Source organism: Cryptomeria japonica, chromosome 7 (assembly GCF_030272615.1).
Source record: "Cryptomeria japonica chromosome 7, Sugi_1.0, whole genome shotgun sequence".
In the NCBI taxonomy this organism is placed as follows: Eukaryota; Viridiplantae; Streptophyta; class Pinopsida; order Cupressales; family Cupressaceae; genus Cryptomeria; species Cryptomeria japonica.
The window spans coordinates 369,285,936-369,303,423 of record NC_081411.1 but is presented as its reverse complement, the minus strand read 5'-3'; positions in this window follow the sequence as shown (position 1 = coordinate 369,303,423).

The following is a 17,488-nucleotide window of genomic DNA, read 5'->3' as shown; positions in this document are numbered from 1 at the left end:
TCTTTCAGCACCTTGGCCTGATCCTCCTTGGACCTTGTTGTCCCAGGAGGTGGGACCATGGCGCCCAGTGCCCTAGTCCTTCAGGACCATGGCGCCCAGTGCCCTGGTCCCTGAGGACCATGGAGCCTAGTGCCCTGGTCCCTTAGGACCATGGCGCCCAGCGCCCTGGTCCCTTAGGACCATGGCGCCCAACGCCCTGGTCCCTTAGGACCATGGCGCCCAAAGCCCTGGTCCCTTAGGACCATGGTGCCCAGCGCCCTGGTCCCTGGCCCTATTTTGGGCCCGGTCTCTTGTTGGGCATCGGGTCTTCAAGTTTGCAATTTGGAAAATAATGCTCCTAGGTCGGCCTAAGGTCAGAAAAATCAGTCTCCTAACCCTAATTGACAAGTATATAAACTACATTTCCCCTCTCAGAAAAGGGAGAGAAAAAAGAGAAAAAAACATAGGCGTACAAGAGGCGGAAGCGATATTCAAACATTCAAACATTCAAACATTCAAACATTCAAGCATTCCTTCAAGCAATTGAGCATTCTAGGTCTCCATTCAAGGCTAGGTGTTGCATTCAAGACAAGGATTCAACCATTGAAGAGGAGATTACTTACAACATGTGACATACAACATCATTACACCTTCACATGTAAGAATACAAACATTCTTACAACAAGGTATCAATACTTGATTACATTACAAACATTTACATTTACAACATTCTCATTTCTTGGTTAATTCCAAAACCGGGGTTTGACCTGAAGGCAAACCCCTAATCCCTAACCCCCCAATCATCCTCTCTTTTCTGTGTGTACGTTGCAGGTACGCGGCTGTAATTGAAGATCTGGAATCCTTGTGCAGAGACGAATAGATCCCCCTTCGTTTCGTGGATTTTTCGAAGGACCGTGTGCACTCTGGGCGCCATCGTCCCGTCAACTTTCACTCAAATTTGCAGGACAGCATCGTCTCGACATTTTACTGCTAATTTCAGGTCCGTAGCTTCATCCTATGTCCCTATCTCTATCTACAAGCGAATCTTTCTTTCATATACACTCCTAGTTCAATCCTTCTATCTACATTCTTTACAAAAGAGGGTATCCTTGCTATCTCAACCCTTGAAACTCATTTAGAATCCAGTCTTGCATTGTGTGGGATTGGATCTTGTGGGTTTCAACCCCTCTTTTGAATGTAAAGTCTTCCCTAAGTAAAAACCGTCAACCCTAGTGACCTCCTTTCTCTCTCCTTGGAGTGGGGGAACACCTAGGGTTCGATTTTCCGCTTTACATTGTGTGACGATGGTTTTGATATTATAATCAAGAGAGAAGAATGTTTCATATCTTTACTTAGAGCCCTCCCCCGAATTTATGTTCATTTACCCTTTCTCTTTCTTTAAGGTAGTGCCTTTTGGAGCTTGATCTTTTCTTGGTTCATCCTATTCTTTAAACTCCTTTGCATTTTTTGGAGCATCCAAAGGAGGAACACTAATAGATTTAAGATTTATATCTTTTGCGACTTGTTCCTCTTGCAATTTTTTTATATTAGTATCACTAGATGAGGCATAGATGGTCATCAATCATTCACTACTTCAACAATTTTTATTTCATGAAAAATATTATTAGTGTTGGTGTAAATGATGTCTCATAATTACACTTTACTTAAGTTGACTTAGGATAATGCATTTCATAGTAGTTTGGATGTGAGACACTTAGGGAAGTGTGCACATAGGGATGATGCATGTAGGATAATTTCCACCTTTTATGGTCTTATCTTGTTGTTACATTCCACCCTCAATGGGTGGAATATTATATTATTTCTCCTACCTACCCTTACCTACCCCTACCTACCCTTGTTTCTCATTGAGCCACATGTCATGATTGTGTGCTCACATATCCATATGGCCTTGCCTTTATAAGAAGGCTCATCTACATTATATGTAACAATTTTGATGATCCAGTTGATCAGTATTTTGCATCTTGATTAGAATACAGTTTATTCTTATTAATATTTTGTTCTCTCTTATTTGTGTTATCAATTGGACTCTAGATCTTGGCAAATTATCACAATTAGTCACATCTTTTGTTTCCTTCTAGATTCTATCTTTATCCTCCTTTTCCATGACCAAGAGTCTAAGATTCTTTTTTTTGCTCTAAGTTGTTGAGCTTATTTTTCAGTTAATTTTACTTTTTCTTCTTGAGAGACAGAGGATCCATCCTTGTCAGGAGCCTATTGTCTTATCCCCTCATCTATTTCTATGGATTTTTCTCTCTTTTGTCTCTAAACATTAGGAAGAATCTCTAAAATTTGGTCTAATATGTCACTCTAGGCAACATTGTATATGATCAAATACATAACTATCACCTTTTCAATAATTTTTTGGTCTATTTGAGGTACTTCTAGATAGAGTTCTCTTGTCTCCTTTACCATTCCATATTGGACACTTCCATTAAGGACTGCACATTTAATTGAAGAGGCTCATGCAAAGGTTCTACCAGAGGAATTTACATGATTGTATTTTATTTCTTCCTATGTTTTGAGGTGACTTCTTATCCTTCTTCTTCTTCCTCCACATCCACAGTTTCCACTTTCTTTCTTTTTGCTAGTAGTTTGGGTATAGCATATGCCTTTCTTCTTGTTTCCTATTATGTCAGATCTATAGATGTAGTTCTTCTACTATAAGAGGCTTCTTGACTAGATTTAGATTGTTGTGGAGTAGTTGTAGTGGTAGAAATAGGTTTTCTTGACGTTCTATGTCCTTGCACACTATCCAAAAGAAAAAGAATGGATTAAAGATCCACCACAAGATCTACAAAGGAGGTTTTTGATGAAATACCCCTTATTTAATGTAATTTTTCTCTATTCTTGTTGAGATTTTCCTCCACACTAAACTTTTTTCTTGTCCCTTATTTTATCATGTGTTCCTAATCTCTTTGCAGTAAGGTTTTTGGGTTTGCTAAGTAGAATATTATCATAACCAATTATTTCCTATTCTAAGATCTCATAGGGAAATTGTGGAACCTAAATAGTCCTTGTTTCTATAGATTCCATGTAGAAATAGTCTTTATCCACTAAAAAATTAATTTGACCTTCATATTTTGTTACCATGTTAGAGGGAATTCCATATCTTTCTTGCATCTCAACTTGTAAGGTTTTAAAAAAACCCTAATACATTTGGCTACAGTAATTTTTCATTGCCAAAACCTCTCATGTGATTCTTAATTTGGGTGACAACCAAAAAAGACTTTTCCCATATTTTAGCCTTAAATCTAAGAACTTCATTCAAACAAAAAAATGTAGGATAAATGATTAAGGATCCAAACCTAAACTTCTATTTGATCTCCTTGGTTCTTTTAACATTCTCAAGTATTCTCTCGCTAATAAATTTGCATAAGTCAAAGCTCTCTCCTTCTTTAATCATTTCCAGTACATAGTGTGCATTGTGGTACCATTTCCTGAACCTTCTCCACTTGTGAAGTAAATTTTGTAGGCAATGCACATAGAAGTGTTCACAATATATTTTTTCATTGATGTCAACCTGATGTTTAACAATGTGTGTTGTGGGTATGTGCACTAGGTTTTGGTACTAAAAGGGTGTCTTAAGATGCCACTTTATTTCTAAAATCAACAAAGTTTGAACTTCAACAACAAATTGAGCATAGTTACACTCCAAATTGGAATATGCAACAAGAACAAGAGTCAAATTGCTTCAAGTCTACTTTCTAAACTAGTAATTTATTTTGAAAATAGAGGAGATTAAGGGTTTCAAAAAGGGGGGCCATAGAAAGTGGTCTTTTGTTCATGCAAAAAACATAACATAGCATTTGTTGCAGTCCCCCTAAAATGTTAACTTTTTTTATAATTTAAATTCACTTCAGTGAGAAATTAGCTGCCACCTTATATTTTATGCCAGTTGTTTTGTCTAATTTTTTAATTTGTATATGATTTTTTACTAATTTATGAAGTGGACACATCCTGAAAAAATAGAAATTTGAGCATGCTCCCCCATTAAATCATTGAAAACTAATAAAAAATCAAAAACTTTTTTTCAAAGTTTGTAAAATGGAGTATAGTTTCTAAAATGTAAATTGTTACAAATTTTGAGGAATGAGTAAAAAACTATACCCAAAATAGCACATGTTGGTTTTTGAGAAAAAAAAAAATGAACACATTAACCAAATAAATTAAAGATGAAAGCCTTAACAATCAAACTATAACAAATTATATGGTTGGATTGCTAAGAGAGAGCTTAATTATATCATGTTTTTTTTTTAGTTTCATTGAAATACATTCAAACCTGATGGATAACACAACCAAAAAAATGTAAAAAATAATTAATCTTCTGATAAAAGCATGTCTTTAGCTTGAAATGGTCATCCAAACCTTTGAGTTGGGTGCCCAAGAAAATCCAATGCATAGGTTTGGTGTTTCCCAATGTAGATAATTTGGTGCATGTGAAATGAAAATAATAAAATTTTCACATTTGGTGCAATCCAAATGTGAAAAGTCCATTATTTGCAATTGGCACATGTCAAATAGGCCGCTAGCCAAATGTTCAACATTAAAATAATGTCTATGATTCTCACTTTCTTTCTTAGTTTAATTGAATGTTTGGAACTCAATTCAAACTCTACCTCTCTTTCCTAGCCTCTCTACCTCACGTTCCCTCCTTAGCCCCATCTCTACCCCTGCCTCCCTCTCACATTATTTCTCTCAATCACTAACTATTCCTCCCACCCTCTTTCTCCCCATCTATAAGTATATTTGTCCCTCTTTACCTCAATACCTGCCCCTACTTGTCTCTTTATCTATATCTCATCCTCTCTATCTATCTTAGCTTTATCTTTACCTCCTATGAATCTCACCCCTCCCTCCCTAGGCTCTAAGTATGTCACTTGTATATCTCTCCCCCAAATTTATTTCCCTCCCTCTCCACTTCTCTACCTACCTAAATTTTCCCCTCTTTCTCACTTTGTGAACTCTCTCTCACTCACCTATCTACCTTTACCCTCTCTAGGTCTCTGAATAAATCACTATCTACCTCTCTGTCCCTCCTTTTCCATCTCTATAGATCTTCATCCATGTCTCATTATCCACCTATTGAGGTATATCCCTCTATTCATCTCACATAGATCTCTCTCCCTAGTTAGGTCTCTCACCTCTCTCTCCCCCTCTAGGTATCTCACCTCTCTAAATCTATCTCTCTAGTTATCTCCCTCTTTACCCACCTCTTCTCTCTCCCCTCACCTCTCTCTCTCCTTCTCTTAGTCCCTCATTCTCTTCCTCTTGTATTCTCTCCATCCGCTCTTACCCATCTCTCTATTTGTTCTTCTATCCCCACTCTTCTTTCTCCTCCTACTCTCTAGGTGTATGACCCCCTTTATTCCCATATCCCTCTCTATCTCACCCTCCATCCTTACCCCATCTCTTTACCTCTCTCACCTTGCTCATGTCTCTAGTTCTCTCCCTCACTTTCTTCCTCACTCTCTCCCCTCTCTAGGTCTCTCCATCCCTTTCTTCTCCTCTTTACAACACCCACTCTCCCCCTTCCTCTCTATCTCCATATGTTTCTCTTCCTCTTTCCCCTCTCCATTTCTATCTCGCCCACCCTCCTTAAACCCCCATGTCTCAGCTCCCTCTTATGTTTAGGTCTCTCATCTTCACCTTTCTTACCTTCTCTAGTTCTCTTCCTCCCATGCTTTACAACACCCTCTTTCCATCCTCCCTCTCCAACTCACTCTCTTTCTCCCCTCCCTACATAAACCTCTCTCTCTCTCTCTCTCTCTCTCTCTCTCTCTCCATGTGTACCTTCCCTAAATCCCTTCTATTCACCTATCCATCCATATCTCCCTCTCCATCCTTACCCCCATCTCTTTCCATCTTCACCTCTTATCATTCCCGGATTCTCTCACTCCTTCCACATATACCTCTCCCTCAATGCCTTATTACTGATCTCTCTCTCTTTGTTCTTTTGTCCCTCCTCTTCTTTCTCCCTCCCCTCTTTAGGTCTCTCATTCCCTTTATTTCTCTAGGTCTATTTTAGTTCTTTTGTCACTTTATATGGTCTAGGTCTAGGGTACATTGTTTCTATGTTTGAGGACTTAGGATATATATTTCAATTGTATGGTTGAGGTATAAATTATAGGGTTGAGGGTTTAGCATATGGGGTTATAGGGTCCAAGGTATTGGTATAGGGTTGAGGGTTTAGAATATAGGGTTATAGGATCTAGGGTATTGGTATAGGGTTTAAATGGTTTAAGTTTTATGGTTGAGGCTATCGAGTATATGATATAGAGTATATAATATAGGGTTAAGGGTATTGATTACAAGGTTAAGAGTATTAGACCTATAGTTGAGGTTTTGGAGTATTTGTATAGATTTTAGAGTTTTCAATTGAGGGTAAAAGGTTTATGGGTGAGGGTATTGTGTCTATGTTTTTCTCTCAATATTCGATTTCCTTCTCTCTTTCTCTTCTCCTCTTATTCTTCTCCATCATTTTCCCCAATTTATCAAAGGTTGTAAAATCTCAAAGAAAGTTATTTGGCTGGTGCCAAATTTGGTGCTAACCAAATAGGCTCCATTGAAAATGGTAAAAAGGGGCCGTTGACTCATTATTTAGTCCCACATTCTCTATTTTTGTCTAGTTTTTGTGCATCATCCGAAAAAAACACTTTTCCATGGTGTTGACATTTTGACACAAGCTTATTTTGCATATTACATCGGCTCTCTACCACCTTTTTATTCATTAGACAATGTAGAAGAAGAAGAGGTAAAGTTTTTAGATCAAATTTGACTGTCTAAGGTAATATCTTCATGTTTCTAGAATTCAAATACTTATTATTTTAAATTGTTTAAATTTTAGAATAGACATGTTCTTTGCTTTATTTATACTAATCCTATTGGATTTACATTACATTGAACATTGAATTCGAAGAAATTTGCATAAGAAGATTAATTTTTGAGTAGTTTAAACAAAAAACAAAAGAACATGAAATAATTTACAATTTGTAATATTCATTTTAACATATGCATAAATTATCGTTGTCACCTTGCATGGGGGCTTCATTGGTTAGGCAATATTATATCATGTGCATTCATATTGGGGGGTTTAATATCCCAAAAATGAGGGTACAATATATTGCCTATCGGTGAAAATAAGGGGCTTTTTAATTTGGGCTATGAAAAAATACAATATTTGGTGAAAATAGGGGGGCTTTTAATTCTGGTTGTGTAGTAGGAGGGGGTGACAAAAAAAGAGTTTAAGGCGATATTTTTTGAAAATAGGGGGATTATTTAGTATGCTATGAATGCACAAGCTATAACCCAGGTTCACTAAGTGAAGCCCCTTGTGTCACCTTGTCACTTGGTTAAATTGCAATCCTTTTTCATTTGATTTTTATTTTTTTTGTATAATGTATGTTAAAGTTTAACTTTAATATGATTATGTTAGAATGAACACTTAGTTAAATTGAGTCATCCTTGCTTTAACTGAACCAACCTTACTTAAATTTAACCAACCTTACTTCATCATCTACAACATATCACATTGAATACACACCATCTACAATATTTCATGTTGAATACACACTATTGGAGTCTACAACATCTCACATTGAATACACTCCCTCTACAACATCTCACATTGCAAGCACATCATGATTGGCATCGAATATTTGATTTACACCATCTTTTCTACCTCAATTTTAATCTACGTCATCATTTTCATCTCTAGTTGAAGGTATGCCATCTATCCCTAATATTGTTGACATTCCTAATGTTGAGGAAACTCAAATTTTAAGAACAACTCCTAGAGTTTTTCTTAGAAAGCCTAAGTATTTTATTGATATGGATGCTAATGTTTTGAAACTAATGGTTGATAATATTCCAAAATGTACTTGTCAAAGACATGCTAACTAGATATGGAGATTATTTTTTGAGAATTTAAATGAGACCAAAATATGTCAACCATTTGTTGAAATGATGAGAAATCTGAAATTTAGGCCCATAATGAATATTCTTGGTCTAAAAATATCAAGTGAATCAAGTGACAAATCTATTATAAATAATCTAATGAGTGCATATGATAATGTGGGTTCTACCCCATACACAAAAGATAGTAATGCTACATGACGTGTCATTACACCAACAATTGTAAGCACTCAAACCAAAAAAGCTCATCTCATTACGAGGACAAGTAAATCATTAAAATTAAGTAGACAAACTCTAATGAGAGCTATAGTAAGGTGTCAAAGAGTGGAGGATCCAAGTAACAATGACTTATAGGAATTCTCTGGTAGACTACTATAGAAATATAAAGCAATTGTTGAAGCCTTGAGTGTTGGAATGCATTGATACCGACAGTAAACTGGGAGGGGGGGTGAATCAATTAACTAACAATATCAGAAATCAATTCAATTATAAACCTTAAACCATAGCACAACCCAATGAAGAATATAACATGAAAGCACAACACACATAATGCCAATATTTTGACATGGAAAACCCGGAAAGGGAAAAACCACGGTGGGAAACCCTACCCACAATGAGATGAATACTCTACAGTAGTATTGTGAATAATTACAATGGGGTTTGCAAATGCAGAAAGGCCAACATCTCAAAGTGCACTGCTCATCACAAAGGGAAGTCTCACTGACTTACAAAATCATCGGACTACAATCCAGAAAACAATGAACTATGAAAGTAGCATCTACTAATGCCTGATACAGTTCTGTTTAAGCATTGATGTTTGCTCTGCAATACAAAAACTTTCCAACCTTCACCTGAATGATATGACTTTATTCACAATTAATCCTTCTTTGATAATGCAAACTTAACCAGCCATTACCATCGCATCTCCATCTTACATGAACAAGTCATCTATAAATACAGATCATCAACCTTATTGACAAGGTCGGCTAAACCCTAAACCCATAAACCCATAATTACAAAAATTACATCACATGATACCACCAAACCAATATTATGATTTACATTACATAGCATGGACCTAAATCAAGTAACAAAATAATTATATCCACCGGGGGTTCTTCTAAGACCAAAATCCAACACACTTCACTTGCGGGTAGAAACCCTCAATGAAAGTTTAACTGTATCCAAATTTAGGACCACCATAATAGCACACCATCCAATGAAAAGTCACCAAATGCTCAGGATATGATCAAGAAGCACCAAAAACATGAAAGAAACTGATTCCATAAGCCGGACCCAAAATCCATTGACCAAGTCACCAAAATAGCATACCGGTAAAGCTAACCGAGAATGTCAAAAGTTGGTAAAGCCAAAAGCTAGCCGGTAAAGGCATAAACCAATCAGTAACTGGAAATACCAAAAGCAATAACCAAACCATCAAACCACCATAATATAGAAAGCATATAACCATCATAATAAGCATCCAAAACTGATTCTAGAGGTCTGATCATACTGTATCAAAATCATAGCCAAAACCAAAAAGATCACCAAGACTAACTGGGATAGTCTCCAACATGGATACAATGTTGACATCAATGAGAACACTTAACCAAATCCAACATATTGCCAACATTGAAATCCCTAATTGAAGAATTTTGGAATAATAACACAAGGGTCTCTCTCAATGAAAGAGATGTTGTAAGAAGGAGGATTGGTAGTAAAATCTGTGGTCCACATCCAAAACATTTTTTGGATATGACTCAAACACAATTTTTGCCAAGTTTCTATGTATTTATCCCCAAGTTAAAATTATTCAAAGATTATTTGAAATGGTCAATCCTTTTTATGTTAAAATAAATCACACACACACAACTTGTTGTTGTAGAGTACATATTGAATTTTATAACCATTATGATGTGTATCAACATATATGTGTAGATTTGCATACTGACAATGTTTTCCAAGAATGTAACATAAATGCTCCACCCATATCTTGGAGGGAATTCATATCTAGCATCTTATGCGAAAGAGTGGATGGTAAACTATATTACAAGAAGTATTTCTTGGATGTCACATGTGTTCATTGTGGTGGCTTGCAACATTTACAAATTTGTGAACATATGGAGGGTACACATGTAGTTGGAAATGAACTAGTGGAATTTAGAAAACATAAGACAGTGGCCTAGATGCTAAAATATGGAAAAGAAGAAAAGAGGTGTGAATTGGTCAGTGAAAATATTCCATTGTATCAGTTTATGGGCACATTTCATGAGAATATGGTGTATGAGTATGCAAGGCATAACCATAGAGATTGATGGTTGGACTCACAATTCAAGTTATAAAAGGACACATTTCAACTTGATACCATCATTTAAGTTGTTGACTTTGTAGAGAACTACACACTACAAACATAGAATGAGGTGTAATCATAGTATTATAACTCCACATAGGTTACTATATTTGTGCATATAACATTTATTCATGCAGGTGATAGTATGGAGGAGGAAAGGAAGATATTGAGGGAGTTTCATTTTTACATCAAGGATGATCACACACACTTTGTAGAGTTTATGGAAGGTTGTTTTTAGATATTCTATCATGATTTGGGGGTGTGTGCACCAATATGGTGTGAAAAAAAGTGGACACAAACCAAAAAAACTTGAAAAACTAAAAACCGCGTTCACGGTTTTAAAATTTCAAAATACCCCGTACACGGTTAGGTTCATTGTGGCCGAGCCTAAAAGGCTAAAACCGTGTATGCGGTCCTTTAGGAACTAGGACCCCGTACGCAGTCTTAGTTCCTAAAAGACCACGTACGCAGTCTTAGTTCCTAAAGGACCACGTACGCGGTCCCTGCTAATAAATTATTTTTTAAAAATGTTGACTGTATTTTTTTTTACCCCACGGCTGAGAAGGAGTTTAGACGTGTTTTTACCCTCCAAACCGCACACAGGATTGATTTACTCACACCCAATCGCCATGGAAAGAGGTTAGTTATGATTTTTTTTATTTTTCTTGCACATTTGATAAATTTTATTTACGTTTTCAATTTAAATTCGTTGATTTTGATTAGTTTTTTAAATTTTTTGTTACCAATATCAGATTCTGAAAATCCTAAACCACAACAATACACACCTCAAAACCCACAACAAACACCTCCAGCTCCTCCTTTAGACTGTACAACAACTACATAGGAGGAATTGCTTAATCAGTTAGGGAAAAACACTACTAAAATAACTAGACTGATTAATAGATTGAAAACATCTTATCTTGAGCATCATTTATCCCTTGCCACTAGCCTAGAAACATTGGCTAGTGGCGCCACTGTAGTTTCAAGTTAGATTACAAAATGGGGAAACTATAGGGATAGGTGTAGCACTTTTTATGTTGATGGGTTATCATATGATACAGTGAAAAATAAAAACATAAGTAAAGCACAAATATGTTCTCTTTTTGTTGATCCTAGAACTGGTGAGTCCTTACCTCTTAATGCAAAGAGGTTTCCCATACATTGGCATACCAATGTGCAAATGAAGAATCTTTTTTGGAATAGGTGGTGGATGGTCTCTGATGAACCACCTTGTAATAATTTTGAGGTTCCATTATATTTTTTAGGAAAGTATATTGTGAGTTTTCCCTCAATGAGTGGCCTAATTATTTTGATATGAGAGAGTTCCATGGTAGAGGTGGCGGCTCTGCCCAAGATAGACCTGGAGCCCATAGGGTATTAGACCCACAGAGTTGTCGCCCCTTAGCAACCAAACCCAAGGTGCATGCAATGATCCCAATAGCCCTGAAAGAGTCGATGAAGCTATAAACTCTTGAAGCGGCCACAACATTGACTTATGCAATCATACAACATGGGACACAGTTAGCAAACCCTTTTGGCCTGGACAATGATCCATTAGATGAGGCAGTTGGCACTGGTTAGCCCATTGAGCATGTGTGTCCCACTTGCTTAGGCATATGCACAAGGATGGATGTTGAGGCCAGTGAAGATGGTTCCACATCCGATCTATGAATGATTTGCAAGAGCAGATGTTAGACCCGCACGACTGAGGATATGGTGCTGATGGATGAATTGATGGACATGTTGTTTGCTAGTTAGTCATAGACATAGGTGTGTTAATTTGAATTCATAACATTTTATTTATCAATCACTTAAAATTTGTAATTGTAAAGAAATTTTCATTTATAGATCGATTTAAATTTATACAAACAATATGCATTTCAGGATGCAGCAACAAGTGTTAATACACCATCTTATATTCCTCTTGCACTTATTGTAGCTGCAACTTCGATGCTTGGGGTATAAATTTTGTAACATGTTAAATATAATAGTACTTTGAATTCAAAAAAAATTATAAGATATACTAACTTTCTTTAATGCTTGATAATTTTTTGTTTTGTAGGTGCTGACAGGGGACCAAATTATGTCCCACATTGATGATGTCACGCTCTTAGCAATCAATTTTGGCCTACAAAGCTATGCGGTATCATATTTTGTACACCTTATTTTATATATTCTTTTGATAAAATATGCAAGTCATTTGATTTTAGATTTGTTAAATTATGTTTATTATTATCTACTAATATCTCTTGTGTTAATTTTGTTTGTTTTAGGGTACCCCCTCTGTGTCTAGGTCTCGTCCTCAGCAAAAGAAATCCTCGACAACGCCTAAACGTGGGAAGAAGGTAATTGACCACATTTTTAATTGTATAATTGTTTGAAAATGTTGAAATTGTGTTAGTTGGAATTTGTAGATTGATTAGTGTTTTTGGTCTGTTTTATATAGAGCGAACATTGGACTTTGTAGATTTTTTGAATGCACTTGATTCACCCGAGGATTGAGAGAGGGCAGAGGTATGTATCTCTACTTTATTTTCTTGATTTGATGATTATATGCACGTGTACATGTGAACTTGTAACAAATTATAATCTTATCATTTTTCATACAGGAAATATCCATAGCTGCTTCATTAATGGCGAGCCCTCCTCCGTGTACTAGAGAAGCATCTCAAGCTCTGGTACACTTTTGTTTTATATATTGCATTAATTGTATTTAACCTATAATAATTATCATTATATTAATTATATTTAATCTTTAATCATTTTTTGTATAGGTAATAGCCACAACTACTCCATCAATGATGAGCACTCCTCTGACTACTGGAGAAGCATCTGAGGCTTCGGTACACTTTTGTTCTCTATATTGTAGATTTTTAGTGTTTTTGATCTATATATGTTAATACATTGTATTAATCGAATTTAATCTACAATAGGCCCCTACGTGGTTCGGCTATAACTTGGATCCTTTCATGTTTGTGTTCAAGAAAACTCCTAAGAATGACAAGGAGAAGAGAAAGAATACAATAGATCATAGATCAGTAGATGAGGTAATCTGCATTTCAATTGCAAATAAATCATGGTTAAATGCATAGTTATGTTGATAATTGTGAACTATTTTCTACAAAAGGATTCTAACTTGGCTTTTGAATTGTGACTATGCAACCATCTAGAGAGTCATGTACTGCATCAAAGAGGCTCAATTTTGATGATCCACCACAAGTATAGGATCATATAGTGTTAGTTGTGGTCATTGAATGACTAGTACATGTAGATATATTCTACATTTTTATTGTATATCGATTTGGACATGGCATATGCCACATTTTTGTAAAAATTGTATTGACTTGGCATATATGCCTTTTTTGATGTATATAAATGTTGATATTCGATCCAATAAATGTGTATTGTGTTCATTATTGTGCATTTTGTTGATATTGATAGGCATATTCAATACATACAAAATTTGTTCATTGTGTTGCTTACTATGCATTTTGATATATATAAATGATTATTTATAAATAATTTGTTTGGTGTATTTGGTGGCTGCCCTTTTATAAAGTTAAATGAATAGTTTCCTATCTAATAAACAATATGAATATAAACAACAAAAATCTATGATATAAAGCATTGCAATTGTGGAATATGATTTGATAAGATTTGTAAAATATTTAATTAACCCTACAAAACTTCTTGTCTCAATCAAAATGAAATTCAATGGTAATGGTCAAATTCGATCTGTGGTAATGATCACTGGATGCTTTTGATTCCTTTCATCAAATTTAGGATTTTGTCTTTTTTTTCATTTGTTTTATCTAAATAAGGTGATTTGGGACCATTAATAATCATTTGAAATCATTTGTGAAAGTTTGGGGTCATTTGGATAAAACATGTAAAAGTTGTTGAGTTGTTGTCAAAGTTGCTCAGTTGTTGTCAAAGTTGTCAATGTTCTCAAAGTTTCATTGTGGCACAAACCAACATCATGTGTGTGTTTGGGTGGGTAGAATTATACTAGGCATGCTCCTGTTATGCCTCCCAATGCACCGGAACGTCGAGAGCCATACCCTACCGACGTGATCTCTCAAGTTTCCCAAGTCTAAAAAATTGTCAAACTTTGACGAACTATTTCTCGCAATCTAGGATGTATATGATCAATCTGTTGGAACCTATAGGGTCATGTGAGGCTCATCTATAATGACCTATCTTAGTTTTTTATGAATCAGAGCCATTTTCAAATGGTAGCATTTTTTCACCTGCTACAAAAATCGTTAGTGGCATGCAGTGTAAAGTTGTAAGATAGGCTAGATTTGATCTCATTCATTGTGGGAACAAACCAACATCATGAGCACATTTGGGTGGGTAGGTTTATGCTAGGCATGCTCCTATTGTGCCTCCCAAGGCATCCAAACATTGAGAGCCATACCCTACCTACGCGATCTCTCAAGTGCCTGAGTCCAAAAAATTATCAAACTTTGACGGACTATTTCTCGCAATCCAGGATGCATATGATTGATCCATTTGAACCTATAAGGTCACATGAGGCTCATCTACAATGACCTATCTCAGTTTCTAACGACTTGGAGCCATTTTCAAATGGTAGCATTTTTTCACCTGCTGCAAAAATTGTCAGTGGCATGTAGTGCAAAGTTGCAAGATAGGCTAGATTTGATTCTGTTCGTCATGGGCACAAACCAACATCATGAGCATTTCCAGGTGGGAAGTTTTACACTAGGCATGCTCCTATTGTGCCTCCCAAGGTGCCTGAATGTCGAGAGCCATACCCTACTAGCGCGATCTCTCAAGTGCCCTGATTCCAAAAAATTGTCAAACTTTGATGAATTGTTTCTCGCAATCCAGGATGCATATGATCAATCCTTTTGAACCTATAGGGTCACGTGAGGCTTTTCTACAATGACCTATCTCGGTTATCTTCCTGGTCATCCCAAAATTCTTGTCAACCATTTCTAATCCTGCTGCTATCATGGCGCCCTCTACAAGCCCATTCCTAACAAACTATTCTAATATGAGGACGAAATGGAATAGAGAGAAAGAGGGAGAAGGAAGGCAAGAAACAAATTGCTAGCTCTCCTCCATTCTCACTCTATCTCTCCAAAGGGTGTTTTATCTCGTTCGAGCAAAAAAGAGGCATTTTTATCTTCTTGCCTGATTCCAGGAGATGTTAACATTGATGCATTGCGTGCAGTAGGTACATTCATCACATCAAATAGAGATGGTGTATGTTCATCATTACATGCATTAGGTACATTCATTGCATTAGGTTCATATGGTAAATCAAATATTGTTGGTGTATCTTCATCATTTGTTTGATTATTCATTGTGATCTCTTCTTCAATTGCATTATGTTCGTTTGGTAAATCAAATTGAGATATTGAGGATGACGTACCTTCTTGTCCCATTTCTCTTATGTCACGTAATTTATTCATACATTGCCTTTGTCTTTCCTTATCAGCCTCTTGTTGTTCCACCGTTCCTCGCTTGTTCTTTCCCATCGTTAATACTGGTTGTCCTAAATAGAATCAGTTTACATATGTGTAAACAAAAGTTCTTAAACAATCAAATAACCATAAAATTGAACAATCACAACTGTTAAATAACATATATATGTAAACAAAAGGTCTAAAATCAAAACTATTAAACAATCACAATAACATTGATCAAACTAATAAGAACAACAATTCAATCATTTGAAATCATGCAAAAGAAAATTTTTACTTACTTCTACATATAAAATTGTCATAGAAGCACAATAATAGTTGCAGTGGGGCCTTCAACGACCTTAAAAACTTCTTTTGAGGCTATTGGGGCTATTGGACAACTAAAACTATGTCCAAGAACTGCGTACACACTATGTTTAGTAACCCCGTGCATGCTTTTAGTCCCTAAAAATGCTCAGCAGGCCAATGTCCATATTCCCAGTACCCCATACACGCTTTTAACTTATCAAAACCCCGTATGCGTTACTTCCAGTAAAGAAAATGTGAAGGAAAAGGGAGAGAGAGAGAGAGAGAGAGAGAGAGAGAGAGAGAGAGAGGGAGAGAAGGGGGGAGAGGGAAAGGGATGTAGAGAGAGAGAGAGAGAGAGAGAGAGAGAGAGAGAGAGAGAGAGAGAGAGGAGAGAGAGAGAGAGAGAGAGAGAGAGAGAGAGAGAGGTCGATAGAGGGAGAGGGAGATAAGATTATTATGTTCCAAGTGGTATATAACGAGATGGCTAAACAAAATATAGTGATGAAAGAGATGGGAGGAGAAAGTATTGCATTACAGGTTGTGGGTTTCATGGAGAATAGAAGAGCAAAAGTTATAGTGGAGGAGGTAGGAGGAGAAAGCTTCAAAGTGTTTATGAATTTTCTCTACACAAGAAAAGTGGCTGATAATGAAAGTTTTGCCAATTATAAACAACTTGCAAGGATTGCAGCCAATTTTCAGATAAAGAAGTTTTTTACCAAGTTGAATTTGTGTATGAATGTGGTATGGAGGAAGGGAGAGAGGGGGATCATGCTGGTTTGTTATTTTTGTAAGTATTATTTCTACTGCTTTTTATATTGTAATAATGGTTCATCTTGCCACCTTAGGACACCATATGACCCCTTAGGACATCATATGCTCCTAAAGGGTCATGTGGTGTGCTAAGGGGTCACATGATGTCATTAGGTGTTACGTGTGGTCCTGAGAGAGAGAGAGAGAGAGAGAGAGAGAGAGAGAGATGAGAGAGAGAGAGAGAGAGAGAGAGAGAGAGAGAGAGAGAGAGAGAGAGAGGAGAGAGAGAGAGAGAGAGAGAGGAGAGAGAGAGAGAGAGAGAGAGAGAGAGAGAAGGGGGAGAGGGAAAGGGATGTAGAGAGAGAGAGAGAGAGAGAGGAGAGAGAGAGAGAGAGAGAGAGAGAGAGAGAGAGAGAGAGAGAGAGAGAGAGAGAGGTCGATAGAGGGAGAGGGAGATAAGATTATTATGTTCCAAGTGGTATATAATGAGATGGCTAAACAAAATATAGTGATGAAAGAGATGGGAGGAGAAAGTATTGTGTTACAGGTTGTGGGTTTCATGGAGAATGGAAGAGCAAAATTTATAGTGGAGGAGGTAGGAGGAGAAAGCTTCAAAGTGTTTATGAATTTTCTCTACACAAGAAAAGTCGGGTGATAATGAAAGTTTTGCCAATATAAACAACTTGCGAGGATTGCAGCCAATTTTCAGATAAAGAAGTTTTTTACCAAGTTGAAT